At 38.6% G+C, this 13,311-nt stretch overlaps 1 long non-coding RNA gene across 1 annotated transcript; it reads left to right on the top strand.

Moving 5' to 3' along the window:
- The first annotated feature begins 2,947 nt into the window (after positions 1–2,947).
- On the top strand, positions 2,948–8,586 carry LOC119616623. Its single transcript, XR_005232582.1, has 3 exons — positions 2,948–3,012; positions 5,692–5,767; positions 8,218–8,586. It is a non-coding gene; the product is annotated as an uncharacterized LOC119616623 (long non-coding RNA).
- The last annotated feature ends 4,725 nt before the right edge of the window (positions 8,587–13,311 follow it).

The raw sequence follows: 13,311 nt of genomic DNA on the forward strand, positions 1-13,311 counted from the left end.
AACTATCTAAAAGTACCCCAGGCCCGCTATACAGCCGAAGTAAAACCAGACATATCTAAGCATGAGCTAAGACAGTCAAAAATAGTAGCTAAACTAAACAGATCTAAGCATGACTAAATGTACAGAACTAAACTAAGTGTACAGGAAGAGAAAGATAAACTAAACAGTACCGGATTTCTAAATGGTACCAGTGGCCCGCTAAAACAGCCGATGTAGTAATTCCTAAGATAGAGAAAGAGGGAAGGAGGAGGGGGAGAGTGAGAGAGATGACAGAAACAGCGGAAAGTGTGCGTATATGTGTGTATTTGTGTGTAGAGGCAGTGAGAAGACAGTATGGTGTGTGTGTGTGTTTGCAGATTGGTCCATGAATCACGTCACAGAGGCCATTGTCTTTGATAATGATGGAATAATATCAGCGAGCTCTGGACAGACACAGATGTAGGCAGAGGGAGACGTCTTGTTTACATAGTTCCTGTCAAAAACAGAGCAGAGGACCCAGAATCTCAGCCAGACACAGTGTGACTTCAAATATTTATTGGAGACGAAAAAGGCAGGGGCTCAGGAACATGGACCGGAAACCACTGAGGAAAGAGAGAATGGTTAGTGGCTGGAGAGAACCTTGGAGAAGGTGCAGAAGCTCAGAGCAAAAGCCACTAACCTTCTCAGAGTCCGTGTGGAAACAGAGGACCAGGGACAGGTTCCACTTAATCCTGGCACACTTTACGACCGGGGACGGCAGTTCATCAAAGGGAAAGTCCAGGACGGGCAGAGTCATTACGAGGAGGGCAGTCCAGATGGAAATCAGAGGGCTAGGCAGAACTCGGAGGTCAGGGCACAGAAAAAGGTTCGGACACGTGAAGTCAGACTCAGGCAAACAGATCCAAGGGGCGAGGCAGGAGGTAGTAGTCGAGGGACAGAAACAGGGTCGAAATCCAGAAAACAGAGGTATCCAAAAGGGCTAGGCGATGCAGAGAAATCCGTGAGACAAAATGTGGTCATAACAAAGTCAGGCAAAGAAAGAACGCTGGATATTTACTCACACTATGGCTTTCAAAAATTCTGGCACTGTCTGCCTGCCAGGGAGCTGAATATAACTGCTACTGAACAGGTGGGTGGCATGATGCTGATTGAGTGTGGAATGGCAGGGGACAGGTGAAACAGATGAACTTGATTGCAGGCATGGTGAGCAGGGAAAGGAGACAGCAGGCAGACAGGCCAGAATCATAACAGTTCCAGGAGAAATTTGAAGATAGCTGACCAAGGTCAGCCTAGGGGGAGCCGAATTCACAAACAAACAGTAGTTGTTTTGGTTCAGGCAGACTGTTTTCGTCTGCCTTGAAAGTCTTGCTGATACTTCTCAATGGCGAATCCAAACAGCCAATTTCCAGGACCATTCCGCCTGTTCTGAGCGAAGCAACTTTCTTCAAGATGTAGTGGTTTTCTTAAGACTACATGTCGAGATTTGTGAAGATGGAGGCGAACCCAGAGTGAAGACTCATTTTGCGTGACTAATTTATTTGCGTAAGAAAATAAACAAAATAAAAACAAAGTTGACGTGGCAGCAAAGACTAACACAAAACCTTAAACATAAAGCATGGAACTACAAGACAACAACAGGAACGGGCACAGGGAACGCAAACCAGGAACAGCGAACCAGACAACAAACTAACAACAATGGACCAGCGGAGTAATAGAGAAAGTGACTGGGTTTTAAAGCACTGAGGATAATCAGGTAAGTGGGAACAGGTGACATGATTACAAAACTTGGACAGGTGTAGGTGGGCGTGGCAGGGAGACAGCGAGAGATAGACTGAGGAGGAGTAAGTGAAAACATGAAACGAGACAGAAACCAAACACAAACCAGCAAACTAAATAAGAATAAAACAAAACCAAAACACAGAAAAAGCCCAAATCACCACACTACACAGCAGTTCAGTCCCAATCCCTTGAGTTCACTTTGCATTGTGCGTGTGGAAATGCTCTTACTTTCACTATTAAACATATCCCGGAGTTCTACTGTTGTTTTTCTTCGATTTGATTTCACCAGACGTTTAAGTGATCACAGTCATTCAGGACTTTTTTCCGGCCATATTTCTTTCTCGAAGATGATGGGTCCCCACTATCCTTCCAGTTTTTAATAATGCATTGGACAGTTTTGAACCCAATTTTAGTAGTTTCTGCAATCTCTTTAGATGGTTTCTCTGCTTGATGCATGCCAATGACTTGATTTGACACTTCTCAAACAGTCTTTTCCTCGACCACAGGATCTCTTTCAACATGGTTGTTTAAGAAATGAGAAGCAACTCATTGCACCAGTTGGGGTTAAATAACTTGTTGCCAGCTGAAACATAGTCGCCCATGCAGTAATTATTCAATAGGAGGTTCGTATCTATGTGCTTGGTTAAATCTAGGTGGCAATGTTTTTTTTGGCCAGGCAGTGTAACTGAGAGTCATTCCCAAAATATACTCCGTGCACTAACAGACCACATCCTACAAATTTTCCTTCACTGGAAACAAGGACAAGGAAACAATCCCAATCCACTGATTCAGATATGAGGATGACACCTGGGTCAAAACCCAAGATAAGGCAGTAGAAGTTTTCACCACACATATCAGGTCGGTTGATAACAACATCAGTTTCATCAGAGGAGTTCAAAGACAACAAGCTGGAAGCCTCAATGTTGAAGGAAACCAACCCAACAGATCAGTACCTTCAGTTTCACTCTCACCACCCATTGCAACACTAGTTTTCCATAATCAAAACTCTACATCATCAAGGTGAGCAAGAAAATAAGTAAATCAAAAAAAACTCTTTAAACATTCAGTCTACCATCAGAAAGAAGCTGGTTCACCCTAAGGACAAAACACCCAAACACAAATAGAGGGGTGTGGTGTATGTAATTCAGTGCAACAAGGAATGTTCAGGAGAAAATAAATAACCTCTGCACTTTGCGCAACACGAGAGAGCCAGCTATTCAGGACAGGACTCAGCTGTCCACCTACATTGCAAGGGTAAGTGACACTCTTTTGAGAACAGTACATTTCATATTTTGGACAGAAAAGATAGATGGTTTAAGAGAAGAGTGAAAGAAGCCACTTTTACCAAAGAAGAAATATCAATTTTAAACAGATGGGGAGTTATCATGTTTCAACTTTTCAAATCTTACAATGGAGTATTAAGCCTGATACCCATCCAGATTAATTTCAATTTGCACTTGAATGCATGTGACCAAAACATCTTTCTACTTAACCAGGCAAACAAAGACTCTGCAGTCATTGCCAAAAACTCTTGCTAGCAGTCATATTATTGGTTTAAATTTGTACTTGAATTTTTATGTTTGTTCTTTGATTGCTGCCAAGGCTGTTTATTCAACTAGGAAGGAGCTGAAATCACATAAATCCCACAGTAAATTATAAAATCTACCTAAAGAACAGTAATAAAACATATACCTTTGATTTTAGTGTCTACTTGTAGCGTAATGATGAAAAGCAATATTCTTAGCATTTTTATTGGTTTGGCAGCAGGAGTTGATTTTCTTTATTTTTTTATTTTTTGCCATATTTTTTCAACACTGAGTTTATTCCCCTTGTGAGAAATAAACTGCTCTGGATCCATGTTTGTCATTTCTCATAGTGTGTTAGCTTCATCCCTTCCACATGAACACACACATTTCCAGAGTAAAAAAGCACAGGTTGAGTTGCCAAGCTGATAACCAGTGTTTTGGTTTGATTGTTAGGGGTAGTGACTCCAGATATCAGAAAGACACCCAAGAGCTTGAATGTTTGTCATGTTAAATGAACCACAACATTGTTTTAATTTTTTTTCTTTTCTAAGTTTATTTTAGAAAACAAAGATTAAATCTGTGCCATTGTTAGGCTCTACAGTCTACACAAAAACTGGAACATGGTGTATGTTTTTTCTGTCTTTAAAAAATATGGTCAAAAACTTTATTGCAGATCAAATATGAAACAGGTTGTTTTTCTGTATTTTGATATATCTTAAATGTGCCCATTCTTATTACCTGGTGGTTTAGCCTGAAAAAAGCCTGAGTTTTCAGCTTTTTTGATAAAAACATGGACAGTGGGGAAATATATAAATGGAAAAAAATAATACCTGCTTCAAAATATCTGGAATAGCATAGAAGGGACCTAATATTTTTTATTTACTTTCTATTTTAATTTAATTAAAATTTTATGTGTGAGTCAAGTCTTTTATTAACATTAAACACAGATCTGATGCCACTTTTCACCGTGTACTAGAACATCACATATTTATACAGTTTTGTAGTTGACATTTGGTCCCTCTGTAACTATTTGTTGTATCTCACTGTTGTTTGATTGAAACTGATGTGAGAAGTATTTTTTGACAGTCTCAGCTGTAACATCAGTTCGTCTGTGCACAGCTTTCTCAGCCCCCAGACTCAGAATCAATCATTGAAAAAACATGATGCCAAAGATCAGCTTCTACTGTTTAAGTGTTTTTTGAGGAAGCAGTGATGTGAATCTAGGTTGTTTTATGCAATGCAAACGAAAAGGGAGGATCTGACACTGACGAAACACCATTAACTGATTAATTGAAATAAATAGAAAGTTGAAGGTTAGGATGGGGGGGGGTACATGTTTGCATTTTATAATCAAGATGTTGATTACAGACTTAGCTGCTGATTGAGAGACTTCAATCAGCACACTAAAAACATCTCCATAAGCAGTCAGGTGAGGGTACCTTCCATCATCATTTATTCATTAATTAATAGTGATAAAGAAGAAATGTGACTCCACAGAAGTCAGCTGTAGATACTGGGTGAAAACAAAAGAGGCTGGCTGGCTGGCTGCAAATCTGTGTGAACTTTTGAAGAAACTAAAAATATCTCCAGAGTTTAGCATGTTTTATTCACACAGGGTGAAGCTACTTTCCTTCTCCCGTTAAAAGACATGTAGATTTGAGCGCATTCTGGAGCTGCTGAAGCAAACTCTGCAGAGGAAGATGCACGTGTTTGGTTAATAGTGTAAATTCACTTTGATGGGAACTGGGAGTGTGTTGCAGATCTGAATCCAAAGAATGAATCACTTTCTGGGAATCTGAGTGCGTTTCCTTGTCTCGTTCTTCATTCTTTTCCTTTTCTTATTCATCAGATTTTCCTATCTTTCTCTGTTTCAGCTCTGAAAAGATTTAGGAAAAGTGTGGTTTTTCGAAAATGAGTGTGGTTGGATGCAATAAAAGTTTTATTTTTTTTTTTAGCTTTTAAAAAACAAAACCTCATAGCAACCTAAGCAGACCTGACACCAATAATATTGATGCAGAGGCAAGTTTTAATTTTTAAAGCATAGCTATATTTATATTCTATTTGAACCTGTTGAGGCATAATCCTTACATACAGCCATGGAAAAAATAATGGCCACCCTCTTTAGATTCTAGGGTTTTACTTATCAGGTGTGAGTGAATGTGTGTCATAGTCGTGGGCAGTAAATAGACTCTAATGGCTGGCACAGAAACCAACTCAGATGAAACATTCATGGGTTTTATTTGCAATATACATATATATACAAGCAAGGATGAATGTAAGGGATGAGGATGGTCTTAAAGTATCAACACTAGAGAGGAGATAAGTATTAGTCTTTATAGATAGAATTTTTAGTTATAGAGAATGCAGTAGATTTAATGAGTCTTGCTTGTTTTCTGTTTCCTTCCAGTTGAGAGGGAGGGGGAACAAGGACCTAGGAGTCCAAGGAGTAAAGGTAATGTACGCAGTTGAGAGTGGGCAGGCAGGTGAGTATCTTACATTCACAGGTTTGATTAGCTGTGAGGGAATGTGTACGCTGAGGACTTGACAAAGCGCTATACAAGTGCAGGCCATTTAATAAAATACACCAACCAGCTAATGTGTTTTTTAACAGCTCAGGTTGAAATGTTTGCTGCAGTTTTTCAACTAAGATATCTAGCCTTTCCAGTCCACCCTGGTCCTCTTAATGAACCACTTCCTGTCAGGACTTTGGGTTGTTTTGAGTTGTTTTGGAGTTTTGATTAATTGATTTTAGTTTCATTTTTATTCTGTGTTCCTTAGTCTCTTTCTTTGATTAGAACAGCCTTGTTTCTGTTTCACTTAGTTCAGTTCTCCTTAGTGATTATAGTTTATGTTTATTTATTAGATTTTTTTTCCTAGTCCCCCTGTGTACTCTCCCTTGCCCACTGTGCCATTTTCTCTCTCTCTCCTCAGCCTGCCTTCTGCTCTCTCCCCTCACACCTGAAACCCATTAGCTAATCAGCCCCAGTCTATTCTTCCAGCAGTCACTCCCGCAGTATTTAAACACTTCTCCTGCTCTCACTCCTTGCTGTTTTCTCCTGTTAATATTCCATTTTCACCCCTGTTTTTCCCTGCTGGCTTTTTGTTCCTTGTTCCTGTTAAAGTTCCACTCTGGTTCCCTGTGCTCCATGGTTTTTGTAAATTTTTTGTACTACTTTTTTCATTAAATTACAAAACCTACTCACCATCTTTGCCTCGCTGCATTTAGATCCGCCATAAGCACAACCAACCATGACACTTCCACATGTTTATCATTGCCATATTACCCAGAAATCCATTCAGTATTCTCACGTGTATCTCAGAAATCTTTGCTGCAGCCATACAGAACAAAAGTAACCATCAATTGAATAAAAACACAATTAAAGGAGGAAAAAAAGAACAAATGGACATACTCTGAGTAACTCTGATCAGTTCATGTCAACCAAAGGTATGGGCTTCTGGTCTGCCTGTGTTTTTGTATGGTAAATGGCTTGCACTTTTATAGTGCTTTATCTAGTCCAAGGACCCCAAACCGCTTTACGCCACAATCAGTCATTTACTCATTCATCCATATTCACCCATAGCTTCAAAAAATGTATACTTTTTTTCACACACTTTTGTTTGTATGGTAAAACTAAAATGTCTCAGTTTCATCAAAATTTTCATGAGTTTTCTACTTTAGTCGAACACAGTTACTTTTGATAACATTTTCTTGAGCTTCTCTGTCTTTCAGAAGCCATACTCAGAATTTACACATCATGCTGGAAATAATCAGCATCAGCTTGATTGGACCTGCAATTTCATGAACTTAGCTGGTTAATTAAGGCCGGTGGACTTCTGCTGAACTGACTGCATGTACAGCACAGAACATTTTTTAAAAGAACTCTGGGAAACATTTTGATCAGTCCCTTACGAACAAGGAGAAAGACTTTCTTGTAGTCTTTTAAACATATCTTGAGCTTTTTTTTCTAGTTCTGTCTGATCACAAAAATTTGGTGTATCTCAACATTGTGAGTAGCGTATTCTTTTGCATTTTAAGAAACTGGACAAAAAAAATGTCTGACTTTTAAAATAAAAAAAATGGTGGACAGTATTTAATGACAATGTTGTTCAAACCAAGGCCGAACATCTCTACTTTGGTTTCATCTGGTTTCATAAGGATATTATTTCAGAAGTCCTGTGGTTCAATGGGTTTAAAATTTTGAAAACCTAATTTCCATGTTTTTTTCAGAAAAAAAAAGAGGCCTTAACCTGGATAGGACTTCCAAACAAACATACACACTGACTTGTTATAATGGTCTGGGACGTCTGACATGAATACCAAATATGCTGGTTACATTAAATTGTGCCCAGAGATCACATACAAACATTTTGACTTGGTTGATTTAAAAATAAATAAATTAATTAATTAATCAGCATAAAACAAATGAAAACCCAGGAATAAACTCTGTTTCAACATTGGGGATAAAGAACCATGGATTATTTTCCTTTATTTTATAAAAATGAATAAAGTAAAATGAATAAACTTTTTTTTTTCATATTTGTATCCAGTCAGGGATGAATACTCTGATTACCTTGAAGGCCCAGGCAGTTTATGCAGATGTATCAATATGAAAAAAATATATAAATAAATGACAGGCTCCTGTGCTTTAAAAGTATTTTACTTACAATGGCACTTTATTGCATAATTTTACTATGAACCATATAATACCCTACATGTTACAAAAGCTAGTGTGCATTTCAGGACAGAAAGTGTCTAATAGCACTCTGGAAATGAGAGTTAGACTAAAAATACAATTCTGAAACATTAGACAGCTTTTAAAAAAATGCACTAGCACTTGAATTGGACAATCAGGACTACAACGTCCTAACATGCTTCTTTTCTCTAAAATGTAAGTGGTTAAATGCTTGTGTGTGTGTGTCTGTGTATGTGCAGAATTTGATGCTGACATGTTGTGGGGGAGGCAGACAGGAACACCAGGTGCTGACAACCAGAGAACTGTGATTGTTCCAGAAGCTTCTCCAACAAGAAGTCACGGCAGATGTTGGAGATGACAGAGCGGTCCTGGTGCACAGTGACAGCCTTCAGCGCACGTCAGGACTCAGCTGCAGCACACTGCACCCGACGTTTATCTGCAAGCTGTGCTGCTCAGCGCCACGCAAATGCAAAATCTGTGCCCACAACCCAAACAGACTCCTTGGAGAAAATAAAAAAGTTTTTTTCCTCATAAATCCCACTTGAATTGCTTATTATAAAAGAAAAAAAGAATGCATTTGTTAAAATTATTTACTTTAGAACTGAATTTCTCACGTTAATTTCTAAAACTAAGAGCTTTTGGAGGTGATATTGCCTACAGCTCTGTAGTAAAACCACTGCAGCAGAAACAGGCGAAACACTGAAGGACTAGCATTCTGTGTAGGATGCATATCACCAGTTTTAAATTAAAATTGTGTTAATATGAGACGTTGTTTTGGTCAAACCTTCTAAATAACATTACATGTGATCTCAAGTGATATTGTGACATGTCACATGATCTGTTAGCGCCTAAAGTATGTGTTGTGAGTGACTCTCAGCTACTACCATGCCAAATATAGCTCAGTATCTGTAAAACTGACTGAATTTTAGCCATTTTTGCACAGTCCTGGGTTGGACTCACAACTTGGGACTTTTGCGTAGAGTTTGAATTTTTATCCTGTGTGTGGGGCAGGTTTAATTTAGAATTAACCTCTGTCTGAGTGTGGGTCTGAGATGGACTGTGACCTGTCCCACCGCTCACCTCCCCATAAAACTTGAACAGAACCAAGCAGGGATAGAAAGGCTGGATGCTTTTCTAAAATCACATTTTCTTCTGTATAAAGACGCTCTTGCGTCATGAAGCTTACTAGTCTCCAACTCTTTCTGGAAATATCAGACCATGATGTAACATAACTCTAAAAATTAAAAATCTTTTGTTTCTGTAGAGATAAATACAATAAAAAGACAGTGTAGCCTGTTCACAGTGTAGCCTGAAATTATCTAGTTTTGTATGAGCGCTCATGATGAGGAGTAAATAAAACACAAATTAAAAAAAAAATATGTGACAGCTGTTTAAAATATAGTTTAGTATTTTTTTTTTCACAAGCAGCTTGGAAAACTTCTCTCACTTTTCAATGAGCCTGTGCTTCTCTCTAGTGGTCAGCTAGGATCATTGCAGCCACAAACAGCTTTAAGAGCACACAAAAATCGCTCAAATTCTTTGTGTTTTTTACATTTTTATCATTCTGCTCTTTCTGATTACAACTTCCTATGCCAAAATTATATTCACACACACATAAACTCTAAAGACAAACATATTAAGTGTAAAATCTGTTTTTAAAGACTTTTTTAAGGTAGATATTTGGATTTTCTCCAAATCCAGACACCATCTGGAATCCATCTGCTTCCTCCCTGTTTGTTTTCAGCCAAACCCGAAGAAAACGAGGTGATATTCAGAACCGAGCCCATTATCATGTCCTAATAGCTTGTTCAATGGTGCGATTTGTTATGTGGGTTCACCGGTCAACCAAGACACACGCCATTAGCCCAAGCAAACGTCGGCTTGCAGTGCGACACAAAGCATACCTTATTTGTATCGCATTAGCTCTTCGATGTGGCATGGCATATTATGTCAACAGCCGTAATTTATCAAACAATTTTGGCTCTGCTCTGCCTCGCTGGCAGCGCCGCCGCGGCGGGACCACCGTCAGCCATCTCCAGCTCCTGCCGCCATCCTCATATGAGAAGCTGCAACAGCAAATAAATTACACATGTGTCATTGAGCATGCTAAATGGCTTGCAACACATAATCATCTAAATAATTATGAAGCTGCCATTAAAGTGAGCTAGATAGATGACACATGAGGCGTTTATGGAAAAACTGGAGGTAATGGTGCAAGGTTTGGATGTTGGAGATAGTGGGAGGATAAAGAATTAAAAAAAGAGAAGGAGAAATGCACTTTTCTGGACACTTTCTTTCTTTTCTTCTTGCGTGGAAGTGCTGGGGGACAATGGGGTGATTAGCCCAATCAGAAAAAAAAAGCAGTGAGGGATTGTAGCGCCATTCACCACCGCCTTTTTGTCCTCCCACATTTCATTAATCAGCAACCTGAGGCCCCCCTGAAATCAGCTCGGCAGATTGGCAGCTTACTCATTCGTTCCCACGTGGCAATCAGTGTGGAACAGAAATCAGTTCACAACCTTTATGCTGTTACCTGACATTATAAACCGTCTCTCTTATTCTTTTGTTACTTGTCTCAGCTTTTTTTCTCCCTCTTTTCTTTGCAACAAATATATGTTCCTGATGCTAAATGTGACCTCTATTAATCCCAGTTTTGTATCTGCAGAATTCACAAAAGCCTCAATTAAATTATTTTTTAAAGGAAGTTATTTTTATTTCTGATAATCACCACAGTTATTGTCTGTTCTCTGTGCAGCGTGTGAAATTTCCTGCTATTAGACATCTCTGCCACATTTGAATAAGTCTATCAGTCTAAATGATGCAGCGCACCAGCAGACATGGGTGACGATAATATTCTGCTCATGGAGGATATTGTTCTTGGCTCTGCACCTTTTCCACTCCATTTGCTCACAATGTCTGTCTGGTTTGAGCGTCGCTTGATCCTATTTTAACGTAGGAAATAGAAATAAACTGAAAACGAGTTATTTAAATGATGAAGAAAAACAAGCATGTGCATTGTTTTGTTTTTTCTCGGGTGGGGGTGGGTGCATGTCTTTAAACAGCTGGACTGAGTCACTTTATTCATGTATTGCAACAGTACAAAAAAAAGGGGTACGTGCTTTATATATTGTGTAACATTTTCATTTTATTAGTGTTAGCAGTCTAATGCTGCATAAAAAAATTAACTCTCAACTTTGAGTATGTAAAGAACCTTAAACCTGGAATGCCTGGAATGGAGTCTTAAATTTGAAAACTTGACCAACATGGGATTTTATGGGTGCAAGTAACATTTAGAAATCAGGCCAGCCAATGATCATTCAACCATTCACTAACTTCCACTTATCTGTGGTCAGGTCACAGAGCTACATAACAGGTCCAGGGAAACTCTGACATTCCTCTCCCCAGCAATGCTCTCCAACTCCTCTTGGGGTATCCCAAGGTGTACCCTGGACAGAGAGGATGTACAATCTCTCCAGAGAGTTCAGGGTCAGCACCGAGGTCTCCTCTCTGAAGCATGTGCTGTGAAAACCTTTTGACGGAGGTGTTCAGGAGGCATCCAAATCAAATGCCTGAACCACATCAGCTGACTCCTTTAGATGAGGAGGTGCAGAGGCTCTACTCCAAGCTCCCCCTGGATGATGAAGCTCATTACCCTTTCTCTAAGGCTGAGACTAGCCACCCTATGGAGAAAGCTCATTGCAGCCATTTAGGAAATGCCTAAGTATACTCAGGCATAAAGTCGATTTTTAACAAAATAGCAAATATTGTCCAAATAATTGGTTCCTCAAATAATCAGTCACCTGATTACTCAGTTGGCTATAATAGTCAATTATGTAAGAGTTATTATCAGTCTCAGTCTGGGTCATTGGGAAATATATCAGCCAATCAATTAGTTGTCTGATTAATCAGTCTGCCGGTCAATTAATTGTAATTGTAATTGTTTAAGTTTAGCCAACTGAATATTTTGTTATTTGATTGTAATTGGTTGACCAAATAATTGGCTAATAGTTGATTATTTTACAAACCATTGGTCACAATTCAATCAACTTTTTCAATCATTTGATTAAATGGTAGGCTAGCAATTAATTGGTTGGCAATCAGTAAGCTGATTATTTGTCATTCGATTAACCAGTTGCCCAAATAATTAATCAGTTGGGTTTTTTTTTAATGGCAAATATCAGCCAATTTAGTGCTGGTCCAAGGAATCAATCAATCAACTAATAGGCCTATCTCTACTCAAATTTACTGACCTAATTGTGCCTTATATAGTTTAGCTGTGTGATTTATGTCATTTTGATTAAAATGCCACTAAAATCCCACCAGCTTTTGCACAAATTAGAAACTTGTGCTACGTTTTTTTCTGTTTGCAGGTTTCTTAGGATAATTAATATACATTTTATGAAACATCTTTATCATGTCATAAAAGTTGCTTTAATTTTACATGAGAACAAGTCAGGAAGAAAATGTGAAACTTGGTTAACAGCACAATCATTTCAATGATTTTTGATGCTTAGACAGTTTGTTTTATTTTCATTTTATTTCTCTTTTTTACAATGTGAAACAATTGCACAGAGCTTTGCAATAACTTTCTTCTTGCAGTGCAGCTTTGGAGGCAGTAGTTGCTCCCATGAGGCCACAAAAAATTGAGCCCCGTCCCTTTGGGTCACAATATGTGCTAAAACCTAACCTGAACAAAAATGACCAATCTGAATGACAACATGCAGCCAATAAACAAACAATCAATGTGAGTCTGAAACCTCCTCAAATTGGCACATAATTTCCCCGGGGATCAGGCCGCACTGAGCGATTCAATAAGGTTTGTGGTGTAAAATAACCAAGCAGGAAATGGAATCTGACAGACTGAGCATTGTCTTAATAAACACATGGCTGCTAGGATGTGATATGGTGTCACGAGTGACCTCCGCTGGGAGGTAATAGTTATTATCAGTCTCAGTCTGGGTCACTGATACTTAGAATAATGCAAGGGGAAATTATTTTTAACAAATCAAACAATTCTTCTATTTCACTGTATTCAAGTTCTTTAGATTCTCTAGATTTATCCTATTTTTCCCAATGTCAGATTTTGATTTTCACTAAAAACTTTTGTCAGGACTTGATAGTGTAATGGCAGAATTTACTATAGGGTAACACCTGTTGTTTTTAAGTCCTGATAATGTTATGACTTCTGTTCCAAGTCCCATGGGTTCTCACAGAATGAACTTGTTTATAGAAGTGATGTTGAATTTTCTTCCCTTGGGAACCAGACTGACTTGCCTTTCTCTAACTCCTCCTTCTGGTTCAGTATTTCAATATCTTTAATAAAAGCACCTGTG

This window comes from Kryptolebias marmoratus, linkage group LG21 (genome assembly GCF_001649575.2).
Source record: "Kryptolebias marmoratus isolate JLee-2015 linkage group LG21, ASM164957v2, whole genome shotgun sequence".
Classification (NCBI taxonomy): domain Eukaryota; kingdom Metazoa; phylum Chordata; class Actinopteri; order Cyprinodontiformes; family Rivulidae; genus Kryptolebias; species Kryptolebias marmoratus.